This window comes from Hemitrygon akajei, chromosome 32 (assembly GCF_048418815.1).
Source record: "Hemitrygon akajei chromosome 32, sHemAka1.3, whole genome shotgun sequence".
Taxonomy (NCBI): Eukaryota; Metazoa; Chordata; class Chondrichthyes; order Myliobatiformes; family Dasyatidae; genus Hemitrygon; species Hemitrygon akajei.
The window spans coordinates 1610363-1637045 of record NC_133155.1 but is presented as its reverse complement, the minus strand read 5'-3'; the positions used below and the strand labels follow the sequence as shown (position 1 = coordinate 1637045).

Below are 26683 nucleotides of genomic sequence, written 5' to 3'. Positions count from 1 at the left end.
CAGACAGCTGAATAATGGCAGTGACATTGTTATTTTTGTACTCAAATCCTCTTGCTGTATTTGCACATTGACCATTATACAAGGACAATTAAGTCCTTCTGAATACACCTTTCAATCTCCTGTTTCAAAACAAAACTCCACTTTTTTTTCTGTTAACTTAAGTTGATGGATTTTTTCCAGATATTTTATCAATTATTTCAGTATATTCAGTAACTGACACTCCACAACTTTCAAATTCTATTTCACATTCACACCCATCCATTTTATTTTACATCAGAGACTGGTAGGTGCCTGGAACAGGTTAGTTCACAGTTCAAAGTAAATTTATGATCAAAGTACACGTATGTCACCATATGCATCCCTGAGATTAATTTTCTTGTGGGATACTCAATAAATATATAGAATAATAACCATAATAGATTCAATGAAAGACAGTTCCCAACTTGGGTGTGCAACCAGTGTGCAAAAGGTGACATATTGTGCAAATACAAAAAGAATTTTAAAAAACTAATAAATAAATAAACAATAAATATTGAGATCATGAGATGACAAGTCCTTGAAAGAGAGTCCATAGGTTGTGAGAACATTTCAATGATGGGGCAAGGGAAGTTAAGTGAAGTAATCCCCCTATGGTTCAGGAGCCTGATGGTTGAGGGTTAATAACTGTTCCTGAACCTAGTGGTGTGAGTCCAGAGGTTCCTGTACTTTCTTCCTGAATGCAGCAGTGAAAAGAGAGCATGATCTGGATGGTGGGGGTACCTGCTAATGGATGCTGCTTTCCTGTGACAGTGTTTCATGTAGATGTCCTCACTGGTGGGGAGGACTTTACCTGTACTAGACTGGGCTATACTCACTACTTTTTGTACTATTTTCTGTGCAAGGATATTGGTGTTTCAATACTGTGATGCAACCAGTCAATATACACTCCACCATACATCTACATGAGTTTATCAAAGTTTAGGATGTTGTGCCAAATCTTTGTAAACTCCTAAGAAAGTAAAGGCACTGCTGTGCTTACTTTGTAAATGCACTTAAGTGCTGGGCCAAGGACTGGTTTTCCGAAATAACAGCAATTTAAAGTTGCTGACCCTCTCCATCTCTGATTCTCCAATGAGGCCGGGCTCATGGACCTCTGGTTTCAAGGGTTATCAGGATACTAGGGGTAGTAATGGAATTTGATGGATATTAGGAGGCTTTTAGATAGACAGGTGATTGTAAATAGAATGGAGGGATATGGGTATTGCACAGGAGGACATTTTGTATGAATGTGGCATCAAGAATATAGGCTGAATAGCTTGACCAGTGCTGTACCTTTCTATGCAGATAGTTGAATGACCATCATGAGAGGTAAGTGGAAGAGACGGAGTGCAGGATCTTTCTCAGCAACAAGTATGAGTGAAACTGCAGAAGTTGAAAGGAGATGTGCAGGGTATGTTTTTAAACAGAGAGTGCTGCATGTCTGAATGCGCTGACTGAGGTGGTGGTGGAGGTAAATGTGATAGAGGCTATCTAGAGACTCTTAGGCACATGAATGGAAGAGTTGGAACACTGTGTAGAGATAAGGGGTTACTTTAGTTGGTAATTCGAATAACAATTAAATTAATTCGGAACAACATTATGCACCAAAGGGCTTGTTCCTATGCTGCACTGTTCTATGTTCCACTGTTTTTGGGACAACCATCAAGCACCCATCTATACAAATCATTTTTTAAAACTCTCTCATATTCCCTTCAACGCTGTCATCCCCTTATTCTCCTGCCACCCACTACACCAGCAACAATTTAAGGAAGCCAATAACCTACTAACCATATCTTTTGTGCGTGATGGGATAGTGGATCATCCAGAAGAAATCCATTTGATCACCAGGACAATGTAAAGATTTCACCCCGATGGCACTGGAATACAGAAGTGAACTTGGGTCTCTAGAGCCACTTTGACTAATTGTCTTCTAACTATAAAACCCAACTCATCCCAGAATACTACCTACCCTCTCCTCCCATCCTCGATACTCTAGTTTTGTTTCATGCACGAGGCAGCACTTTCAAAGGCCTTTTGAAAGACCAAAAAAAACCCACGTCACTCAATGTCCTCATCTACTTTGCTTGTTTCAACCCATAATCTGTCAATCATGGTTTTCTGTTCCTCAGTCCAAGCCAACTCTGCTCAATCTTGTTATTATTTCAGTGTTCCATTACCATTTTCTTAATATATTACAGCACTTTTCTGGCTGCTGATAGGTTCACTAGTCTGTAGTTCATTGTTTGATCTCTCTCTCTCTCCTTTCTTAAATGAGGTTACATTTACTACCTTTACAACTTAGTGTCACAATTGCACAACCTAAGAACAGGCCTTTCGAAATACCATCCATGGCAACCAGCAAGTGCCCATTTACTGTAATCCCACTTTATTTGCCAGGGTTAACCCACGAAAAGCGGGAGGTCCCGACAACATCCCTGGACGTGTGCTCAAGGAATGTGCTGATGTATTAGCAGATGTCCTGACAGACATTTTCAGCATCTCCCTTAGTCAAGCCATTGTCCCCAGATATTTCAAAACCTCCACAATCATCCCTGTAGCAAAGGAATCAGTTGTAGCCTGTCTGAATGATTACTGTCCCGTTGCCCTGACCCCCATAGTGATGAAATGTTTTGAACGGCTTGTCAAGCCTCATATCACAGCCAGCCTCCCCTCATCGCTGGATCCTCTACAGTTTGCTTATTGTCCAAATTGCTCTACGGAGGACGCAATATCCCACCACACTGCACACAGTTCTCTCTCACTTGGACAACAAAGACACTTATGCCAGAATCCTGTACATTGATTTCAGTTCAGTGTTCAATACCATCATCCCGCAGAGACTAGTGGAGAAACTGTCACTGCTTGGCCTTAACACTGCCATGTGTCGCTGGATTCTGGATTTCTTGACAGAGAGACCACAGTCAGTCCGTGTTGGCAGGAACATCTCTGACTCCATCACATTGAGCACTGGATCCCCACAAGGCTGTGTGCTTAGCCCTTTGCTGTTTACACTGCTAACACATGACTGTGTAGCCAGATTCAAGGAGAACCTGATCATTAAATTTGCTGATGATACCACAGTGGTGGGGCTCATCAGCAAAAATTATGAAACAATGTACAGGAAGGAGGTTAAACACCTAGAGAGCTGGTGCAGTGACAACAACTTGATGCTTAATGTCACCAAAACCAAGGAGATGATTTTCGATTTCAGACGGTCTCAGCCTGAACACACACCCCTCAGCATCAGCGGCTCCACAGTGGACAGAGGGGAAAACATCAAGTTCCTTGGGGTGAAGATCTCGGACAATCTCACCTGGTCCAGGAACGCCACTGGGATTGTGAAACAAGCCCAGCAGAGATTGCACTTTTTGAGGAAGCTTAAACAAGCATCACTCCCCACTAACATCTTAGCTACACTCTACAGAGGAGTGGTTCAGAGTGTGCTGACCTTTTGCATCACAACCTGGAGCTGCAGTGCTGCCGACAAAAAAGCCTTGCAGAGGGTGGTTAGGGGAGCAGAGAAGGTTATTGGGGTCTCCCTACCTTCTATCCAAGACCTCTTTCAGAGTTGATGCCTCCAGAAGACATGGTACATCATTAAAGATCCCTCACATCCTCTCCATGAACTGTTTGTTCTTCTGCCATCAGGTAAACATTACAGGAGCATCAAAACTAAAGCCACATGGCTACTAAACAGCTTCCTCCCACAGGCAGTATCTCTTAAGGCACTGCTAAATAGCTGCTCTACCTGACTCTGCTTTGGACACTTATAACTTGTTTTTAACTGACATGTGGCTGTGGTACTTTACTATTTATTGTTATGTTTATTATTTAGTGTTGCGTTTGTTATGCTATGATTGCACTGCTCCTGGGAAACGCTGTCTCATTCTGCCCTGCAGAGCTGATGTACGGTTAGAATGACAATAAAGCTTTTGAATCTTGAATCTTATTTTCATCACACTTCCTGTAACTGGGCAATGTTTTGGCCAATTAAATCCAGGACATACGTTCTTCTCGCTACTGCCATCAGGAAGTTACAGGAACCTCAGAACCCACACCATCAGGTTCAGGAAAAATTATTACCCTTCAACTCTCAGGCTCTTGAACCAAAGGGGATAACTTCACTAACCTCATCAGTGAACTGTTCCCACAACCTATGGACTCACTTTCAAGGAGTTTTCATTTCGTGTTTGGGATATCTAATGCATATTTACTATTATTTCTTTATTTTTGTATTTGCAGCTTGATAACTTTTGCACACTGGTTGATCGCTCAAGTTGGTGCAGTCTTTCATTGATTCTATTCTAGTTATTATTCTATTAGGGATTTATTGAGTATGCCTGCAAGAAAATGAATCCCAGGGTTGTATATGGTGACATTTATGTACTTTAATAAACTTACTTTGAACTTTGAATTTGCATACCTCTGGAATCTGTGAAGACACAAGAGCAGTGTGAGGAACCAATCTGGTCTCAACAAAAATGTGCGAATTCCTCACATGTCACACTGAAGGAAGGGTTTGAATCCTGATCACTGGGGATGTGAGGGAGAAACTTTACTTGCTCCACCATGTGCTGCCAAATCTGTGGGAGCAATTCTAGAATTTATGGCATATTGGAATATGAAAATCTAGTACATTTAACATTTCCACAGGCATCCCTTCGAAACTCTAGGGATGCAGGCCATCAGGTCTTGGGTACTTAACAGGTTTCTGTGCCAATTATTTCTCCAATGCTTTTTTTTATTAGTCATAGCCTTAGAATAAGGAACAGGCCCTTCAGCCAATCCTATCCATGCCAAATTATCAATCTGCCTAGTCTCATAGCTCTCCGTATCCCTCGCATCCATGTACCTATCCACACTTCTCTTAAATGTTGAAATCAAGCCTGCATCCACTTCTGCTAGCAGCTCACTGAAACACACTCTCACCTCCCTCTGAGTGAAGGTTCTTCTCATGTTCCTCTTAAACATTAAGCAAATGTCAATTCCTTTCAGCTCTTTATTCATTCTATACTGAAGAGGTGTGTAGTCTACCAATGAGTGATTGCAAGATCCTGTTGGACATTGGTGATGTGGAATGTTGCAAGTCCAAACTCATTGGTTTATTGGTGGGGCAGCTATGCAGCTTCGGTCTTAGAAAGGACTAGCCCTCAAATTGCGTTGTCGCCTCTATACATCCGCCAGAGGAAGTTGGAGGCAGTGTGGTGCAGCGTCCATGCTGGAGCTGGCGCTGCCCCGAGTGTTTGTTCGGCAGAAGACAAGCTGTAATGTATTCGTCTGTAGACTGTCGCAACTTTCAGGGAATTGAACCATGTACTTTTTTGTGTGACTGTATTTTACTGCTCTCTTATAGGTGCTATACGAGCCTTGTGCTGTGTGTGACTGTGGTACTGTGTGTTCCACACCTTGCCCCCAAAGTAACATTGTTTTGTTTAGATGTATTCATGGGTATTCATGTATGGTTGAATTTGAACTGCCTGTTGTGCTATTTCCAGGTTTTCTGTAGTTTTTCTCTGCAGATCCCCCATTTGCTCAATTCCTCTGTCATTTCCTCACTTCCCAGAATAAGCTCTCCCTACATCCATAAGAGACCTACCTTACTTCTGATGATCTCCTATTCCTGAATGTATCAAAGTTCTTACAAACTGTTGAGCAACTCACAATTCCAGCATCTGAAGAAGTTCTTTTACGTTTTACAGACAGTTCTTCTGTTCCTTGCTAGCTATTTTTTCCTTTATCAATTTCTTGGTTTACCTTTTGGAATTCTCAAGTATGCCTAAATCTCATACCCTACTGTTCATTTTGACAACCTTATGACCGCCTTCCTTGGATCTTTCATTATTACTAACTTTTCTTCAGACAAGGCAAAGAGTGGTTGTAGATGGGTCATATTCTGCATGGAGGATGGTCACCAGTGGAGCTCCACAGGGATCTGTTCTGGGACCTTACTCTTCGTGATTTTTATAAATGACCTGGATAAGGAAGTGGAGGGATGGGTTAGTAAGTTTGCTGATGATACAAAATTTGGAGGTGTTGTAGATAGTGTGGAAGGCTGCCAGAGATTACAGCGGGACATTGATAGGATACAAAACTGGGCTGAGAAGTGGCAGATGAAGGTCAACCCAGATAAGTGTGAAGTGGTTCATTTTGGAAGGTCAAATATGATGACAGAATATAGTATTAATGGTAAGACTCTTGGCAGTGTGGAGGATCAGAGGGATCTTGGGGTCCGAGTCCATAAAATGCTCAAAGCAGCTGTGCAGGTTGACTCTGTGGTTAAGGCGGCGTATGGTGTATTGGCAATTGTGGGATTATCAATTTTATCAATCGTGGGATTGAATTTAGGAGCTGAGAGGTAATGTTGCAGCTATATAGGACCCTGGTCAGACCCCACTTGGAGTACTGTGCTCAGATCTGGTCGCCTCACTACAGGAAGGTTCTGGAAGCCATAGAAAGGGTGCAGAGGAGATTTACAACAATGTTGCCTGGATTGGGGAGCATGCCTTACGAGAATAGGTTGAGTGAACTCAGCCTTTTCTCCTTGGAGCGATGGAGGATGAGAGGTGACCTGATAGAGGTGTATAAGATGATGAGAGGCATTGATTGTGCGGATAGTCAGAGGCTTTTTCCCAGGGCTGAAATGGTTGCCACAAGAGGACACAGGTTTAAGGTGCTGGGGAGTAGGTACAGAGGAGATGTCAGGGGTAAGTGTTTTTACTCAGAGTGGTGAGTGCATGGAATGGGCTGCTGGCAACGGTGGTGAAGGCAGATACGATAGGGTCTTTTAAGAGACTTTTGGATAGGTACATGGAGTTTAGAAAAATAGAGGGCTATAGGTAAGGCACAACTTTGTCGGCTGAAGGGCTTGTATTGTGTTGTAGATTTTCTAGCTTTCTATGTTTCTAAGGTCAGACCACTTTTCTTGGATTTCTGTGCCTTAAGAGATACCTCCTGAAAATAATGCATCAATTCTTGAAAGGTTAGTTATTGCTCGTTTTACTACCAGATCTTTTAATATAAATTCCCAATTCACCAGCACCAGCCTTTACTTTGTGCTGATTGAATTTAATTGTTTTCAAATCTTCATATATCATGTTATAATCACTCTCCTCTGAAGGCCCCTTAGCAACCAGATTATTAATCCTTTCTCACTGCACAATGCCAGATATAAAATAGCTGCTTATTCCATGTGTGTTTCAATTTACTGATCTAAAAAATCCTCAAATTGAATTTCCACATTTCTATTATCATTTTGGTTTGCCAAATCTTGAGTAAATTAATGTTCCACTTATTGCATTTTCTGTCCGCTTCAAGCAAAGCCTACTGCAATCGAACAGTTTCTTCCTTCTCCACTATAAAACTGAACTGAAACTCAGTTCTCCCACGGCAACCTTTGAGCCCCATATTCATCTCGCTGATCTTTGTGATGCTGATTGTTGATTTGGATCCCAGATGCTCTTACTTTCAGTCAAACATTCCAACACCCATTTGGACATGGCCATTCTCCTCCACTTCTACACTCCTCCAGTCCTAAAACGTCCTTAGCTCTGGCACCAGACAAGTAATGAATGCAACCTTTTGAGACTTGCATTCACAACTGCAGAGAACAGTATGAATTTTCCTGATGATCCTGTCATCTATTACCAATACCCAACTTGAAGAGCTGAATGATAAGATGACTATCACAGATATAGACAAAGAATGACATAATACAGGCAATCATGCATGCAGGAAGGTTGTTTATGAAGAAATTAGGGAACAAAGTTTAAAAAAAAATTCTGACATGCAAGCAGAAATCCTGCAATGCAGAGCTTCTTTCAACATTTTACTTATTCACCTTCTGGAGCTAAAGCAAACTTTTTATTCCTGCTAATCGACTCATTACCCCAATTAAAATAAAGGAAGACACTTCTTTTTATACCATTTCAAGCCAAGTAATGTGTTGTTCCTTTCCACGCCTTGCGTGGCATCAGGTGGCAACCTTGCTGCTTCTGTAGCATTTGTCTGTTTTTCTTTTACAAGGGCAAATTGCTAGCTCAATGCTCAACCCAGCACGGGTAACTGGCCAGATTCGAACCCAGAACAACTCACCTCAAGCCCAGTACAGATGCCACTTCACCACTGGAAAGTTATCCAACAGCAGAATATGTGGGAGGTGATCACATATCATCTTTAGTGGATGTTTAATGTGGACATCTCCTCTGCATTGGAGAGACCAAACGATCTCGATTGGGTGAGTTTTAAAAGGATTATTCAGTCTGTTGGGGTGATCCTGAACTTCCCATTCTCTATCATTTTCATTCTCCTTTCCCACACCCAATCTGACCTCCCATGCAGATCCCGTGCAGCCCAATTCCATATTCTCATCTACTGATTCAGCCCTGAGAACTCACAAGAACACAGTATAACAGAGGGTTATTCTGCTCCCGCCATTCAATATACGGTAAGTGCCTGATTTATCTTGGCCTCAACTCCTCCTCTGTGCTAGTTTCGCTTAACTCTGAAATGCTCAATCAATTTTCTACAGCATAATTATATCTAATCATCTGGTCTCCATCACCATCAAGAACAGAGAATTCCAGAGAATGACTCAACTCTGAAAGAAGAAATGCCTTAACAGATGGAGCATCAGATACACTGACAAAATGAACCAAAGTGTAAATGGCATTCCAGTGTGAAAACCACTCACGGTCCAAGTTGGTTGCTGAACCAAAAATGGAGGAACCCTTCTTTCTCTCAACACATGCAATAACTTGTGTTTAAAAACACAATCCATTGCTGCTGGGGAAGATAGCAGTTATGCTCTATGTAATTTCTTGAGCTTCCGATAAAAAAAACATATGAAGCTTTATGAAATAAAATTCACTTGCTCAACTTATTTGATTACAGATCTTGTGTCAGCAGGAAGACAGGATGAAAATACAAAATATCACCAAACAGTAGATTGCAAGATAGCAATTTAATCAATAATATACAAAACAAACACTTGATTGGATTACCAAGGTCAGAGGAATATTCAATTACTTATTTTAATTTAATTACAGAAATATGGCATTTTAGTTCATTTGGTCTATTATAAATGTTGGATTTTAATAGTTCACGCTAGATGCTGCAGAGTATTATTTAGTTATTCAATACTCTTCATAGCATTTATTAAGAGATAGGTGTGCACATGACGATCTGATATGCCTATAGATCTATACAGCACATCTAACATTACTTTAAAGCCTTCAAAATATCAAGGTTCCACCAAGTCGGAATGGTTGTAGTCTAGGAGGCAATTTAACCCATTGTATGCCAGACTCTAGTTCCATCCACTGACCTTTTCTTCATAGCCAAACAATTTTTAAAATTCGAACCATATTCCTAACTTGAATGAAGCAGACCATACCCGAGGTGACTCACTGTTAAACTTGCTCTCAGAAAAGCTTTAAATAGTCCTTGTAAGAAAAAAAATGGATGTTAGTCAGAGTATAGAGCTTTTGTGCAAGCTTCATGAAGGCAATAATTTCAACATTTCAATCACTGAACTTTTCCTTTTATTTTTTATTTATTAATTTATGGGATGTGAGCATCTCCAGCTAAGCCAGCATTTATTGCCCATCCCTAGATGCTGTTGACAAGGTGGTGATGAGCTGCAGTCTTTGAAGTGTAGGTACACCTACAGTTCTGTTGGGGGGGGGGGTGGTGGGAGAACTCCATGATTTTGATCCAGTGACAATGAAGGAACAGAGATATGTTTCCAAGTCAGGATGGTGAGTGACTTGGAGGGGGATTTCCAAGTGGTGGTGTTCCCAGGTATCTGCTGTTCTTGTCCTTCTAGATGAATGTGGTCGTGAGTCTGGAAGGTGCTGCCTTTGGAACTTTGGTGCGTTGTTGCAATGCATCTTGTAGATAGTAGACAATATTGCAACTGTTTGTCGATGGTGGAGGGATTGGATGCTTGTGGAAGGGGGCTGTGGGCTGCCTTGTACTGGACGGTGTCAAGCTTCTTGAATGTTGATGGAACAGCAGTCATCCAAGCTATGGAAAGTATCCCATTACACTCCTGACCTGAGCTTTGTAGATGGTGGACAGGCTTTAGGGAGTCAGGACGTGAGTTACACGCTGCAGGATTCCTAGCCTTTGACCTGCTCTGGAAGCCACGGTGTTTATATGACTAGGCCAGTTCAATTTCCTGTCAATGGTAACCCCCAGATGTTGATAGGACTCTTCATGCCTTGTTCTTGACATTTATTGCTTATTTATTATTATTTCCTTCTCTTTGTATTTGTACATTTTGTCGTCTTCTGCACTCTGGTTGAACACCCTAGTTGGTGTGTTCTTTCATTAATTCTGTTCTGGCTATCATTATATAGATTTATTGAGTATGCCTGCAAGAAAATTGAACCTTAGGATTGTACATGGCAACATAATAAATTTATTCAGTACTTTCAACTGTCAAACCTCAGAGAATGGCGGCTTTCTGCACACAATATAAACCAACACTCCAATGGAGTATGGTATTACCATGTGCAGATAGTAACATTTTTGATAAGCAGATCAAATGGCTGTTTGTTCATGCAAAGATAAAAGAATCATAAGTCAATTTTACAAAGAGCAAGAACTGTCCTTGTCAACATCCATCTCTCAAGCAATATTCTTTAGAAGAATGGAGGGGGGCTGTGAATCTCATTGAAACCTATCGACTATTGAAAAGCCTAGATAGAATGGAATGTACATGGAGAGCACGTTCCCTCTTGTGGTGAAGTCTATGACCATAGGGTACAGTCTCGGAATAGAGGGATGTCCATTTGGAACACAGATGAGAAAGAATTTCTTTAGTGAGAGGGTGTGAATTTGTGGAATATTTTGCCCCAGCCAAGTATTTGGGTGGCATTTAAAGTGGGAATGGAGTTCAGAGGGACAATAAATCAGCCATGATAAAATGGTGAAGCTAACTCAACAAGCCAAATGGCCTCATTCTGTTCTTGTGTCTTATGGTCAGCTATCTCACTACCATCTGCACAATGCACAAAGCAAAGTCCGGATAGGTACATGGATGGTAGAGGTATGGAGGACAATAGTCTTGATGCAGGTTGATGGGAGAAAGCAGTTTAAATGGTTCAAGCATGGACTAGATGGGCTGAAGGGCCTGTTTCTGTATTTTACTTTTCTATGACTCTATACACAAGCTTTTTCCTGTACAAAGTTTAAGTCACAGTTGCAAAACCGTGTATAGTTCTGGGCACCTCATTCTACAAAGGATAGAGGCCACGAAAAGCAGAAAAGCAGGTTATGTGGATTGATATTGGAGTCAGGATGGCTCAATTTTGGGAAAGTTCAAAAACTGCAGCCATTAGAGGAGGGGTCTGTCTGGTGGTTGGGAGGTTCCTTGAATTTCACAAACAACAACAGGACCATGTAAATCAGGGGTTCCCAACCTAGGATTCACAGACTCCTTCTCTAATGGTATTGGGCCATGGCATAAATAAAAAAAAAGTTGGGAATCTGCGATTTAAAGGTTTGAACCTATCTGGCTGACAATTGCCAGAGGTACAAACTCAGGACTAATACTAAAGACATATAATTAAAAGGTATATTTCATACAGGATTATAAATATTGAAGCAAAGTTAACCAAACTGATAGAATTGATATCCGATGGCCTTGTTCATTGATTTAGCTCAACATGCATATTGCTCCACAGAAAAAATTTATACAGAAAAACAAGGGATTCTGTAGATGCTGGAAATCCAGAGCAAAACACACAAAATTCTGGAGGAACTCAGCAGGCCAGGCAGCCTCTATGGAAATGAGCAAACAGTTGATGTTTTGGACTGAGGCCCTTCATCAGTATTGGAAAGGAAGGAGGAAGAAGCCAGTATAAGAGGGTGAAGGAGGACAAGCTGATAGGTGATAGGTGAAGCTAGGTGAGGGGAAAGGTTGGTGGTTGGGGGAAAGGTGATGAACTAAGAAGTTGGGAGTTCATGCGTGGAAGAGGAGGCTGAAAAGCAGGAATCCGATAGAGGAGAAGAGAGGACCATGGGAGAAAGAGAAAAAGGAGGGCACCAAAGGGAGTTGAGGGACAGGTGAGGATAACAGAAAGGGTAAGAGTGAAATGAGAATGGGGAATGGAAGAGAGAGAGGGAGGGAGAGAAATTATTGGAAGTTAGGGAAATCAATATTCATGCCATCAGTTTGGAGGTTGCCCATAAGGAATACAAGGTGTTGCTCCTCCAACCTGAGAGTGGCCTCATTGTGGCCATAGAGAAGGCCATGACGGAATTGGAATGGGAAGTCAAAATGAAACAGGCGACCACTGGAAAATCCTGTCTTTTGTGGCAAAAGGTGCTCAATGAAGCGGTCCCCCCCCCCCCCCCCCCCCAATCTACATTGGCTTCTTCCCCCTTACTTTCCAATCCAGATGAAGCCTGAAATGTCAGAAATATATACAGGGCAGTTTTTGATTTTGCAGTACTTTGCAATTTGGATCATCACAGAAAAACACAATGGATACAGTAGATAGTAGGAACATTCTCCCCTTAGGAGAGAACACATGCTTGGAAGTGATCTATGGAAGAATTTCTTTTCCATTCAGAGAGCAGTTGGAATTTGGAATGCATTGCCTGAGTGGATGGTGGAGGCAGATACTCTTACAATGTTTAAACACATGAATGAACACTGGATCAACAAGATATACAAAGCCATGGTCAGAGACATATAGATGGGTACTTGGTCAACACAGACATGGTAGGACAAACATTGTTGGGATCAAGGTTGGCTATTTTGTAGTGTTGTTAAGAATTATACAGCAGGAGTGTCGGGGTGGGGGTGGTGTCCTACGAACTGTACAAGCCTTTGAAGTATCTAGAAAACAGCTACTCCACACTATATGCACCGTGGTTACAAGATCCCAGTTAACCTGAAGCATAAGAAAATGTTGAATCACCCACTACATTTTGATTTAACTTTATCTGAAGCAGAACATGTTACAGCTGCTTTGCATAATATTTCCATAAGATATTATTTTCTTACAATGAATAACCAGCTTCAAAACTGCTGGAGACAAATTTGCAAAAGGATGCTGTTTTCATTAGCAAAATTAGGACCTTCTGAAACATGTGAACATATCAATATATATGTGAATAAGAGTTGAACACTCTGCAGAAACTTCATTTACACCTGATCACAATATACTTCTGGTCTGTATCACAATACAAGATTGATAGGTATTAGGATGCCACAGTTCTGCTCTCTTCTTTGCTACACGACCCCATTCCTGCCTCCCACTAGCACCGCCTCCAATAACAACCACTTCTTATTCGCGTCTTTGCTATGTTTTCCAACAGTATTCAATGCCAGCGTAATAAATTTACAAAGACTCTCATCCTCATTTTCACACTACCCAATAGAATCAATCCTTATTGGAATGTTTTACAAGTCCTACAACCCCTGTAGTTCCAAGTCTGACTTCTTACGCAACTTATTTTTCAATAGTCCATTATTGACGCATAACACAGGAGACAGAACCTTTGTAAATCATACATCAGTCACTTTCTGATTTAATGTTTATGCATACTTTTGACATCCCTTTAAAAATGCAGTGGATTCTAGTTAATTGGCCAGTGGTTAATCAGGGCAGCCAAACAAAAACTAATTGAGAAAATAGCCATGATTCCCTTCATTTATTTGGGACACTATGTCGCTTAAATGGAACAGAAACTGTTGCCAAACAGTTTCTATCTTGCATCAGTCACATGTGGCCATTAGATACTACAACATTCTTAAAGCAAATAGTTTTTAAATAGCATCCATTGCATATGTTTGTGTCCAAAAAGCAATGATTTTTGTCACCCATAGTTGGTGAGAATTAATCAGCAAGACAATTCAGAACTGTTTTACTTACTGCAGTTTCAAACATTTAGGCTTGGAGATTCCAAAAATGGGTGGGAGTGAAAATGAAACTATTTCACTACTTCAAGTTAGGAACAATGAAGAATTTGAAGGTATCGACAATCACCTTGAATGTTACAATGAAAACGAAGATTTGGAGGATGCAATCATTGAAAACAACGTATGAATGCAAACCATTATCTGCACCAGGTGTCTGCACTGATTTTGTTCATTTACAGTCAATCAAAAGAAGGCGCCAGTGTACCCTGGATGAATTCCTTTGTTAGGAACCAATACAGTTTTATAGTACTGTGGTATTTGTAATGCTCCATTTTGTTGTGTTTCATTTAAGTACATAATGTGTTACTCAGTTAAACAGTAGTTTGTAATATTTTATCCTTTCTTAACTATTTCTGTGAAGCTTCAGCTAATTAGGACAGCCACATAATTGGGCCAAAATTACTGGCTCTGATGTGTCTCAATTAAGTGGAATCCATTGTGTTGCAGGGATTCTCTGAATCAGTACACATTCAGTAGTTAGTGGGTTAATAATCATATTTACAAAGTGATCACAATGGACTTCAGGACAACCCAAAGGCTATAAACACTCTCTGGTTTCTGTTTAGTGAGTCATCAGCTTTGTCTGCCAAGTACTGAGGAAAGTTATGTAGGAAGGGTCCCTGAGACTTTGAGCATCCCTGTTCTAGTGGCAACAGTTTCAATTTCATCATTTTGGTGTAAGGTTGATGGAGACAAGATGGTAGCCGGCCCAAAATTACTTTTACCCACCCTGGTGTGCATATTGAGGAAATGCTTTGCAGTCTCTTGTTTATGGCAATACAGCAAATACCAGTGGATGAAACAGGACCTTATTGCAAGGTATTGTGCTGATTTGCCCCAAGCATTTTTCCATGAGAATACTTCAATAGGATTAATCTTCCCATTTCTTCTTTGCTGGTCATGCTGTTCCAGATTTGCATTTTCCAAGTCACCCAGGAGAGTCAGGCTAAGATCTTTTCTAAGTTGGAGTAAAAAGCCTCCTTGCTCAAACCCACTGAAAAATGAAAATCAAATAAATTATAGCCTGCAAAGCCAAAATAAATTCCTTGCATTTAGGTTTAAAAGTACTTTCCAATGTTGAGTGGTACCTATTGATGACTGTAGCTACATGTTAGATTTATCGAAATGCTCATTCTATTGCACAGGTGTCTCAAGGATACTTATTTCATTATTCAGACTGCAGATGAAATCATTCTTGATAGCAAATTTCACCCTATGAAAACAGTACTCCTGCTCAGTTTGCCCTCCAGAGAATTTATTAAGTTCTTTCTTCTTTGAACAAGGCATCTTCTGGACATCTCATGGACTGTTTATCCACTCCCAGCAGGGAAGAGGCTACATAGCATCCATGGTAGGAACATCAAACTCAAAACCAGTTACTTTCCCCAAGCAGCAAGTCTGATCAACATCTCCAACCACTACTACTTCATTATTTCCTGTCATTCGCCTTATGTATAGACACCCCTGTGCTTAGCATCACTTTATGGACATAAAATTAATTTACATACATAGGTTATCTTATGTATTTATATTTATTGTTTTTATCATTGTCTTCTTTATCTAATTGTGTTTTTTGTGGTACATTGGATCTGGAGTAATAATTATTTTGTTCTCCTTTACACTTGTGTACTGGAAATGACATCAACCAATTTTGAATCTCCTGCCTGACAAACTTCATACAGGATGATGGTCAATGCTAAAGTATTAGGGCTCTTGTGAAGAAACATTTAATGACTGTTTATACTATCAGCTTGGATCGTGGAGATTCCAGTCTAGTGGAAGTAGAAGCTGCCAATGAATAACTACTTTTAAAAGGTGAGCCTTTTAAATGAAATGGAGGTATACATTTTGCTAAATAGTCAGCCTCAGTGGAGATAATCTGAACCATTAGGGTGTGGGTTCTCCAGTGACTTGATCACAAATGATGTTATATCCAATACATCAGTGAGGGACTGTGACACAGTAAGTGAACCTTTCAGATGAAATGCTAAATTGTTCTCCAACTCAATAAAAGGCAATTTAAAAAAAATCCCCCAACATTATTTCAAGTAAGGCTTGATGCTAGCCACGTAGACATTATTTTTAATAGTAATTCAGCCACAAATAAACTAGATTTGATCATCATCACATTGCATTTGGTATGACCACTTTATGCACTAATTAATTTTAAGGCAACAGTGACTTTTCTCAAAAGTACTTAAAATACACGAGATTCTTCAGATGCTGGAAACCCAGAGTAACACCCACAAAATGCTGCAGGAACTCAACAGATCAGGCAGCATCTACGGAAAGGAATAAAGAGCTGACATATCGAGTTAAGACCCTTCATCAGGTCATCGAATATTTTGTCTGTGAAATACTTTGGAAGTTGCAAAAGAACCGACGTTAATTGTAATTCACAAACATTGATATCCATTGAGGCAACCTGCCAATATAATACTTCAGAAAGCAAACTAAAAATACAGTAGGATGACTAAACGCTTGTCAAAAGATGATTTTGATGTTTTTTTAATAAATATCCATACAAAATTTAGATAGAGACAAGAAGAAAACTGCTTCTAAGGGTGGACGGCATCCACACAAGGTCACGGGTAAGAGACAAATTTAGGTTAGAAATAAATTACTGAAAAATCTGCTTCATAATAGGCATTGCTGGGCTCAGAAGTAGAGAAGAGGTCACACTTTAAAGCTAATACCAACTCTGTTCCATTTCTCAGCATCAACAGGCTTTACATTACATTTCACGTGAAAGCAAAATAATTAGTTTTGCATACCAGCTACATTGTAACATGAGACTGACTCATTTGCCTGGGGTGGGGCATGTAACATCTAATTGATGACTGCCAGCATACATAAAATAGTGACAGTCCTATTTGCCTTTCACCGGACATTTACAGGGAGAGCCCCAAAAGCAAAATGGAGCAGATTTTACTTATTTAGAGATACAGTGAGAATAGGCCCTTCCGTCTCTCCAAGCATCACCACCCAGTAACCCTGACAAGCCCCAGTTTAACCCTAGCCTCATCATGGGACAATTTACAATGACCAATTCACCTACCTGGTACGACTCTGGATTGTTTGAGGAAAGCAGAACACCCAGAGAGAACCCATGCATTCTACAGAAAGGATGTATGGATTCCTTACACAGGACACCTGGCAACTCCAACGACCTGAGCTGTAATAGCGTCACACAAACTGTGACAGTGCAACTTTAAAACAGGTTCACTTCTGTGTTACAGAATCAACCTTGACCCTTCACAACCCATTCATCTTTACAACATCATGCATCTATCTGCAAAAGTCTTGACATTTTTCGTGTCAGTCTGACATACATAAAAACAGCTCTGTTCACAGATCTCAACTACAGGCTATAATTGAGCTTCAAATTAGTAAGAGTTTAAACAGGTCAGACTACATAGCTCTCTGAAAGAAGAAATTATTTACCCTTTATACCCATGTTGGCATCAAATATGCTACTTATAATTTAAAAGTGATCAGATAGTCTTGTTTTCAACATTCCTTCGTCACAATTTTATTTCTGTCCTCTGGTGTCAGAGGACACAGTCATGATCATCATTATCACATTTCTAAAAACCTAACTAGTTTTGGAACTAAACCTAAATAAGCATTTTCCAAAGGGCACAGATTCAGGTGAGTGAAAGTGCCGCATGTTTTCCTTTACAAGAGATAGAATTAGGTTGATTAAGCAAGTGTGCGTATAGACGATGAAGTATTAAGAGCTACATTATTTATTGAAGAGATGGACAGATCGATCCGGTAAGACAGTGGCACACTCAGATGCAGTGGCCATTTCAGATTCAATCAAAGGTACTTTTGTTCGTCTTGTAAGCCTACTTTATGATCCCAAGCTACTGATAAGATACTAAGATCAAGGACTGCGGGACTATCCCATCTGCGAACTGCACGATAGCGTTGGAGCTGGACTTATTGTGCACCAGTGTTGTGTTGTCATCTGGAATTGTTGTCTACTGTGATGCTGAGAAGGTGAGCATTGTGAGTGATCATCTTGGATGTTTTTCTTGTAATCACAAGACTCTGTTGGACACTGGTAACACAGAATACAGCAAGTTCAGTTCACTGATTCATTTGTGTGACCAACGACGGCAGAGAGTTGCATTTCCTCTTTTGTAGCGAGGACTAGTCCTAAGTCTAGGTCACCTTTGGCAGTTGCCCGGGGAGGAGATGCCAAGGTGGTGCTGCTGGCTGGTGTTTGCTTAGTGCTACCCTCTGGTGTTCGCTTGGTGGAAGGACAAGCTGGACAGGGACCACTTACCATTACCATAATTCAACAGTCATGCCACTTATTATATTTTCCTCTTTATAACTTTAAAAAAAAACTGAAATGGTAACCATATGAGCTATTTGCACTATATGCTATGTGCAGCCTACTCTGTGTCTTTGGCACCATGGCCCAAGAGGAACGCTGTTTGTCTGGCTGTATTAATGTATGGTTAAATGATAATTAAACTTAAACTTGATGGATGATACATCAAACTGTTTAAATGGCATTCATTGTTGAAACTAGCAAAATCAGCACATAAGCTTGGATATAGTTCTACAATGATTTTGCATTTCATTTTGCATGCCTTTACAGATCACTGCACTGAAAGGTTATTGGGGTGAACTTACTGTGGTTAATGAGACATTGAATCAGAATCAGAATCAGAATCAGGTTTATTATCACCGTCATGTGATGTAAAATTTGTTAACTTAGCAGCAGCAGTTTAATACAATACATAATCTAGCCTTGAAAAAAAATAAATCAATTAAAAAAATAATAAACAAGTAAATTACGTATATTGAATAGATTTTAAAAAGTGCAAAAACAGAAATACTATATATTAAAACAAAGTGAGGTAGTGTTCAAAGATTCAATGTCCATTTAGGAATTGGATGGCAGATGGGAAGAAGCTGTTCCTGAATCGCTGAGTGTGTCTTCAGGCTTATGTACCTCTTACCTGATGGGAACAGTGAGAAAAGGGCAAGCCCTGGGTGCTGGAGGTCCTTACTAATGGACACTGCCTTTCTGAGACACAGCACCCTAAAGATGTCTTGGGTACTTTGTAAGCTAGTGCCCAAGATGGAGCTGACTAGATTTAAAACCTTTTGCAGCTTTTTTCAGTCCTGTGCAGTAGCCCCTCCATAACAGACAGTGATGCAACCTGTCAGAATGCTCTCCATGGTACAACTATAGAAGTTTTGAGTGTATTTGTTGACATGCCAAATCTTTTCAAATTCCTAATAAAGTATAGCTGCAAACACGAGGAAATCTGCAGATGCTGGAAATTCAAGCAACATAGGGACAAAATGCTGGTGGAACGCAGCAGGCCAGGCAGCATCTATAGGAAGATGTACAGTTGACGTTTCGGGCCGAGACCCTTCGTCAGGACTAACTGAAAGAAGAGATAGTAAGAGATTTGAAAGTGGGAGGGGGAAGGGAAATCCAAAATGATAGGAGAAGACAGGAGGGGGTGGGGTGATGCTAAGAGCTGGAAAGGTGATTGGCAAAAGGGATACAGACCTGGAGAAGGGAAAGGATCATGGGACAGGAGGCCTAAGGTGAAAGAAAGGGGGAGGGGAGCACCAGAGTGAGATGGAGAACAGGCAAAGAGTGATGGGCAGAGAGAGATAAAAGGGGGGGGGGAAGAAAGGGGGGGGGGGGAAATAAATAAATAAGGGATAGGGTAAGAAGGGGAGGAGGGGCATTAACAGAAGTTTGAGAAATCAATGTTCATGCTATCAGGTTGGCAGCTACTCAGACGGAACATAAGGTGTTGTTCCTCCAACCTGAGTGTGGCTTCATCTTGACAGTAGAGGAGGCCATGGATAGACATATCAGAATGGGAATGGAACGTGGAATTAAAATGTGTGGTCACTGGGAGATCCTGCTTTCTCTGGTGGACAGAACGTAGGTGTTCAGCGAAATGGTCTCCCAGTCTGCGTTGGGTCTCACCAATATATAAAAGGCCACACCAGGAGCATCGGACGCAGTATACCGCACCAGCCGACTCACAGGTGAAGTGTCGCCTCACCTGGAAGGACTGTCTGGGGCCCTGAATGGTGGTGAGGGAGGAAGTGTAAGGGCAGGTGTAGCACTTGTTCCGCTTACAAGGATAAGTGCCAGGAGGGAGATCGGTGGGAAGAGATGGGGGGGGGGGGGAACGAATGGACAAGGGAGTCGCGTAGGGAGCGATCCCTGCTGAAAGCAGAAGGAGGGGGAGGGAAAGACGTGCTTGGTAGTGGGATCCCGTTGGAGGTGGCGGAAGTTATGGAGAATTATATGTTGGACCCGGAGGCTGATGGGGTGGTAGGTGAGGACAAGGGGAACCTTAACCCAAGTGGGGTGGCGGGCAGATGGGGTGAGAGCAGATGTGCGTGAAATGGGAGAGATGCATTTGAGAGCACAGTTGATGGTGGAGGAAGGGAAGCCCCTTTGTTTAAGGGTCTCGGCCCGAAATGTCGATTGTACTTCTTCCTATAGATGCTGCCTGGCCTGCTGCATTCCATAAAGTATAGCCGCTGTCTTGCCTTCTTTATAACTACATTGATCTGTTGGGACCAGGTTAGATCCTCACAGATCTTGACACCCAGAGAATTGAAGCTGCTCACTCTCTCCACTTCTTATTCTTCCTGAAGTCCACAATCAGCTCTTTCATCTTAATGATGGTGACTGCCAGGTTGTTGCTGCGGAACCATTCCACTAGTTGGCATATCTCACTCCTGTACGCCCTCTCGTCACCACCTGAGTTTCTGCCAACACTGATTGTATCATCAGCAAATTTATAGATGTTATTTGAGCTATGCCTAGCCACACAGTCACATGTACATAGAGAGTAGAGCAGTGGGCTAAGCACACAGCATTGAGGTGTGCCAGTATTGATCGTTAGCAAGGATCCAATTGCAGAGGGAGGTACAGAGGCCCAGGTTCTACAACTTCTCAATCAGGATTGTGGGAATGATGGTATTAAATGCTGAGCTATAGTTGATGAACAGCATCCTGACGTAGGTGTTAGTGTTGCCCAGGTGGTCTAAAGCCGTGTGGAGAGTCATTGAGATTGCATCTGCCATTGACCTATTGTGGCGATAGGCAAATTGCAAAGGGTCCAGGTCTTTGCTGGGGCAGGAGTTCAGTCTAGTCTAGTCAAAGCATTTCATCACTGTCGATGTGAGTGCTACCAGGCAATAGTCAGTAAGGCAGCCCACATAATTTTTCTTAGGTGCTGGTAAAATTGTTGCCTTTTTGAAGCAAGTGGGAACTTCGGCCCGTAGCAGTGAGAGGTTGAAAATGTCCTTGAATACTCCCGCTAACTGGTTGGCAAATGTTTTCAGAGCCTTACGTCTTGCCTCTGGGACGGAGATCACAGCGTCACCAGGTGCAGCGGGGATCTTCACAGCTGTAGTTGTGTTCCCCCTTTCGAAGCGTGCATAGAAATCATTGAGTTCATCTGGTAGTGAAGCATCACTGCCATTTGCTTTGTAGGAAGTAATGTCTTGCACCCTGCCAGAGTTGTGGTGCATCCTATGTCACCTCCAACCTCGTTCGAAATTGTCTCTTTGCCCTTGAAATAGCCCTTCACAATCATTTGCAGTGGAAAGGTACAGTGAACCAATTACAGTGGTCATATTGTACATTGTGGATTCTTGAAACTCCAGAAGTACCATTAGTACTACTGATTCTGCCCAGACTAAACAAATTACAGAATTACCTCTGGTCTAAGTAACTAATCATTGTATTAGTATTGAATCTTTCTGCTTTTTTTATTCCGCTCTTCCTTAAAGACTACTTCACCAGCTAACTTATCCTAACACTGCCTTAAGCATTTCAGACTGAACTTTAATTGATAATGTTTGGTGAAATCCTGTTAATAGTTGCTGTTACTGCTACCTACTGTGAAGTCCTTTAGTCCATATAAATTAATTGTGCTCTATTTTACAACCAAGGATTTACAAAATTACAACCATACATTCTGGCAAGTTATTATTAGAAGCAAGTTGCTGTTTAGGATAACTTTCCCTTCCAAAAAAAATCTTACTTATCCAGGTCACTTTTCAAAGTTATTAAATTGTAAAGAAAAAAATTTGGTTTATCTTTGTCACACGTACAGTGAAAAATCTTTGCTTTGCATGCCACCCATTCATTACAGTGTGCTGAAGTAGTATGAGGGAAAACAGAAAATGTTTTACAGAGAAAGTGCAGTGAAAGCAGTCAATAAGGTAGCAAGGCCATTAACAGGTAGATTGCGAGGTCAAGAGTCTACAACCCATCCTTCCAGGGAACTGTTCAATAATCTTGCTTTATCAAGACTGCGGAAAATGCAGACGGTGTCCTTGGAGGGGTGGCTAGTTTCCATGATGAGCTGAGCTGTATCCACAACTCTTTGCACAAGTCTTTTGGTCACGAACAGATCAGCTGTCATATCAAGCAGTGATGCATCCAGGTAGAAAATAAATCAGTGATAGTTAAAAAGCTCCCACCAAATTCCTTTAGGGTCCTGTGAAGGTAGAAGCAACATTAATGGATACACTTCCTTTTCTACCAGCATCTTCCTTTTATTTAGTTGCCTCAAAGGCTGAAAGACAGACTCTTTTACAAACTATATTCAATTGCACAATTGGAAAAAGCTACAAGAGCCAAGATGCAGGTAAATGCCTGATGCCACCTTGAATAAAACTGACATTTTCTGCAGTTTGGAAATATAATCACTACGGTAATTACACATTCTGGAATGCTTTTGCACTTCAGCCCCAACTATGATTCTGAATGAAGAATCAGCATACGTTTTGCCAAGCCAATTTAAGAGATTGCAAAGCAGGACATTCACCAACACAAGAGATTCTGCAGATGCTGGAAATCCAGAGCAACACACGTAAAATGCTGGAGGAACTCAGCAGGTCAGGGAGCACCTATGGAAACTAATAAACAGTTAACATTCTAGGCTGAGACCCTTCGTCAGGACTGGACCAAAACTAAATTAGATTTTCACCAAAACCTACTTTAGTTAAACATAGTTGAGCATTGCCACTTCACTTTATACAGATATTGTTTCACCAGTCGTATAGGGGGAAGATGATAAGGTGGAAGGTTGTCAATGATGTCACAGACCACAACTCTAAACTAGCTGGACTGCACACTCTCCCCATCTTGCCACGGGAAGTATATGGCATAAGTCTCTAGTTACTTGAAAAAGAGATGAGAGGGAGAACAGTGAAAAAAGCCAACACTGAGCTAATCAATCTTCAAAACCCCGTCACGCCAGTTCTATCCTAGAGCAGGAACGAAGCCTTACACAAGAAACAAAATGCAACACAGCTCAGATGTACATACAAAATCTTTGATCAATGCTCTAGAAAGCTACATCACTCAACAAGCCCAATTAAGGCCTTGTTCCTCTCATCTTTCAGCTGAAGAAATAACAAAATAAATGAGCTTTTTGCAGCAGGGAAAAGCCATTAGTGAACTGAGTGATTTTTGGAACTGTTATATCGATGGGAATTAAGGATCCAGAAAGAAACTGAAGAGATGAAGTAGAATCCATCAGCTATAGATTGGCTAAGTGAGAATGAATTGAAAGAGACAGGATGTTAATAAAAACACATTTTTCTGCCTGTGTGAAGAATCAAACCAGATTTTTAAATTTTGAGCTGGGAAGTGGGTTGACGTCCTAATAATCATCACAATATCAATGATGTTAAAAGGTAATATTCAATGTATTGACCTCCTCCCCAGGCAAGGTCTCAAAAAGGCAGCATCCATCATTAAGGATCTCCATCACCCAGTACATGCCCTCTTCTCATTGCTGCCATACAGAAGTCTGAAGAGAGACACTCTACATTTCAGGAACAGCTTCTTCCCCTCTGCTAAACATCTAAATGAACACCACCTCAAGTTTTTTTCCTCTATTTGCACTACATATTTAATTATTTTTAAAATATATATACTTCTTATTGTAATGCATTGGTACCACAAAGCAACAAATTTCATGACACATGCCAGTGGTACTAGATCTGACTCTGAGTTACAGTGACACTGTAAAGTGCCACTGTGCAAATTTCCAGAAGGTGTTCGATAAGGTGCCACATGAAAGACTCATCCGTAAGATAAGGATGCATACTGTTGGGGGGGGGGGGGTTATTAGTATGGACAGAGGATTGGTTAACTAGTAGAAAGCAGAGAGTTGGGACACATGGGTGTTACTCTGGTTGGCAATCAGTGGTGAGCGGTGTGCCATGGGGGTCAGTGCTGGGCCTGCAACTGCTCACAATATACATTAATGATCTGGAAGAGGGGACCGAGTGTAGTGTATCCAAGTTTGCTGATGATACTAAATTGAGTGGAAAAACAAACTGTGCAGAAGCTACGGAGAGTCTTCAGAGAGATATAGATAGGTTAAGTGAATGGGCAAGGGTCTGGCAGATGGAGTACAATGTTGGTAAATGCACTTTTGAAGGAAAAATTAAAGAACAGATTATTATTTAAATGGTAAAAAAATTGCAGATGCTGCTGTGCACAGGGACTTGGGAGTGATTGTGCATGAATCACAAAATGTTGGTTTGCAGGTGCAGCAGGCAATCAAGAAGGCAAATGGGATGTTGGCCTTCATTGCTAGAAGGACTCAATTTAAGAGTAGGGAGGTCATGCTGCATCTGTACAGGGTACTGACGAGGCAGCACCTGGAGTACTGCATGCAGTTCTGGTCTCCTTACTTGAGGAAGGATGTACTGGCTTTGGAGTCGGTGCAGAGGTGGTTTACCAGGTTGATTCCAGAGATGAGGGGGTTAGGCTATGAGGAGAGATCGAGTCACCTGGGCCTGTACTTGCTGGAATTCAGAAGAATGAGAGGAGAGCTCAGAGAAACATATAAAATTATGAAAGGGATAGATAAGATAGACGCAGGAAAGTTGCTTCCACCAGTAGGTGAGACTAAAACCAGAGAACATAGCCTCAAAGTTCAGGGGAGTAGATTGAGGATGGAGATGAGGAGCAACTGTTTTTCCCCAGAGAGATGTGTATTTGTGGAATTCTCTGCCCAATGAAACAGTGGAGGCTACTTCAGTAAATATACTTAAGACAAGGTTGGATAGATTTTTGCATTGTAGGGGAATTTAGTTATAGGGAAAAGGCAGGTAGGTGGAGATGAGTCCATGGCCAGATCAGCCATGATCTTATTGAATGGCGGAGTAGGCTCAATAGACGAGATGACCAACTCCTGCTCCTAATTCTCATGTTCTTATGTCCTTAAATCCGATAAAACTTTAAAAAAAAGATAAAGCTATGAGTGAAGTGCAGCATGTACAAAGCTAAAGGTGGAACTGCCTAAAGCAGTTACCAAGATGAAAAGGTTATAATTGCCGAACAAAATGATGGGCTGCTTTGACTTTTAGTATGACTCAGTCTTACTTCTGTACTCTATTTGACTACTGTAGTTTGAATATTTAGTTGACAAGTGCTAACTTCTTATAGAGAAACAGGGAAGTAAAACAGGGCTTGCTCACAGAAGGCAAAGAGTGTTTGTAGATGGGTCATATTCTGCATGAAGGATGGTCACCAGTGGTGTGCCTCAGGGATCTGTTCTGGGACCCCCTACTCTTCATGATTTTTATAAGTGACCTGGATGAAGAAGTGTAGGGATGGGTTAGTAAATTTGCTGATGACACAAAGGTGGGAAGTGTTGTGGATAGTGTGGAGGGCTGTCAGAGGTTACAGCGGGACAACAATAGGATGCAAAACTGGGCTGAGAAATGGTAAATGGAGTTCAACCCAGATAAGTGTGAGGTGGTTCATTTTGGTAGGTCAAATATGATGGCAGAATATAGTATTAATGGTGAGACTCTTGGCAGTGTGGAGGATCAGAGGGATCTTGGGGCCTGAGTCCATAGAATGTTCAAAGCAGCTGTGCAGGTTGACTCTGTGGTTAAGAAGGTGTATGGTGAAATGCACAGAGGACTGTGTGTCTCGCAAGATGATCCAGGTATTCCCTAACCGGAAACCTTGGATGAATTATGAGGTCCAGTCCCTTTTGAAGGCTAGAGCTGTGGCTTTTAGGTCCGGGGATACCAGTACACTACATGGAATCCAGACATGAACTCCAGAAAGCCATTATGGGCACCAAGAGGCAATATCGAGCCAAGTTGGAAGTCCAGGCTAACCAGAGGGATGCCAGTAGACTATGGCAGGGTCTAAATGAGGTCACTGGGCACAAAGAAAAGGCTGGGAATATCAATAACCGTAGCACTTCTCTTCCTGACGAACTTAACGTATTCTACGCAAGATTCGAACAGAAGAGGAGCATCCCGCCCCCTCCGGATGAACCAGACCTGGTGGCATCAAGATTCATTGTCACCAATGAAGACATTAGAAGAGCCTTCCTGAAGATAAATCTAAGGAAGGCGACAGGCCCAGATGGTGTCCTGGGATGGGTTCTCCGGGCCTGTGCAAGCAAGCTAGCTGGAGTGTTTGCTGACATCTTCAACTGCTCCTGCTTCAGTCTAAGATCCCCTCGTGTTTTAAGAAGGCAACGATAATCCTGGTGCTGAAGAAAAGCAAGGTGGCATACCTGAACGATTATCGACCTGTGGCTCTGACATCAATTGCTATGAAGTGCTTTGAGCGATTGGTTATGGCACACATCAACCATAACCTACCGGTCAAACTCGAACTTCGCAATTCGCCTACCGGAGCAACAGGTCAACGGCAGATGCCATCTCTCTGGC

At 41.5% G+C, this 26683-nt stretch overlaps 1 protein-coding gene across 9 annotated transcripts in view; it reads right to left on the bottom strand.

Annotated features, from left to right (window-relative positions):
• Window positions 1–26683, bottom strand: part of LOC140719621 (phosphatase and actin regulator 4-like) — a 290097-nt gene that overhangs the window by 100667 nt on the left and 162747 nt on the right. The window contains exon 1 of one of the 9 annotated variants that reach the window (XM_073034350.1): window positions 1807–1829. The exons of the other annotated variants lie outside the window; for them this stretch is intronic. The gene's annotated coding sequence lies outside the window, so the exon portion shown is untranslated. Of the gene's footprint in view, window positions 1–1806; window positions 1830–26683 lie in introns of those variants that run through there. 9 annotated transcript variants of the gene reach the window in all.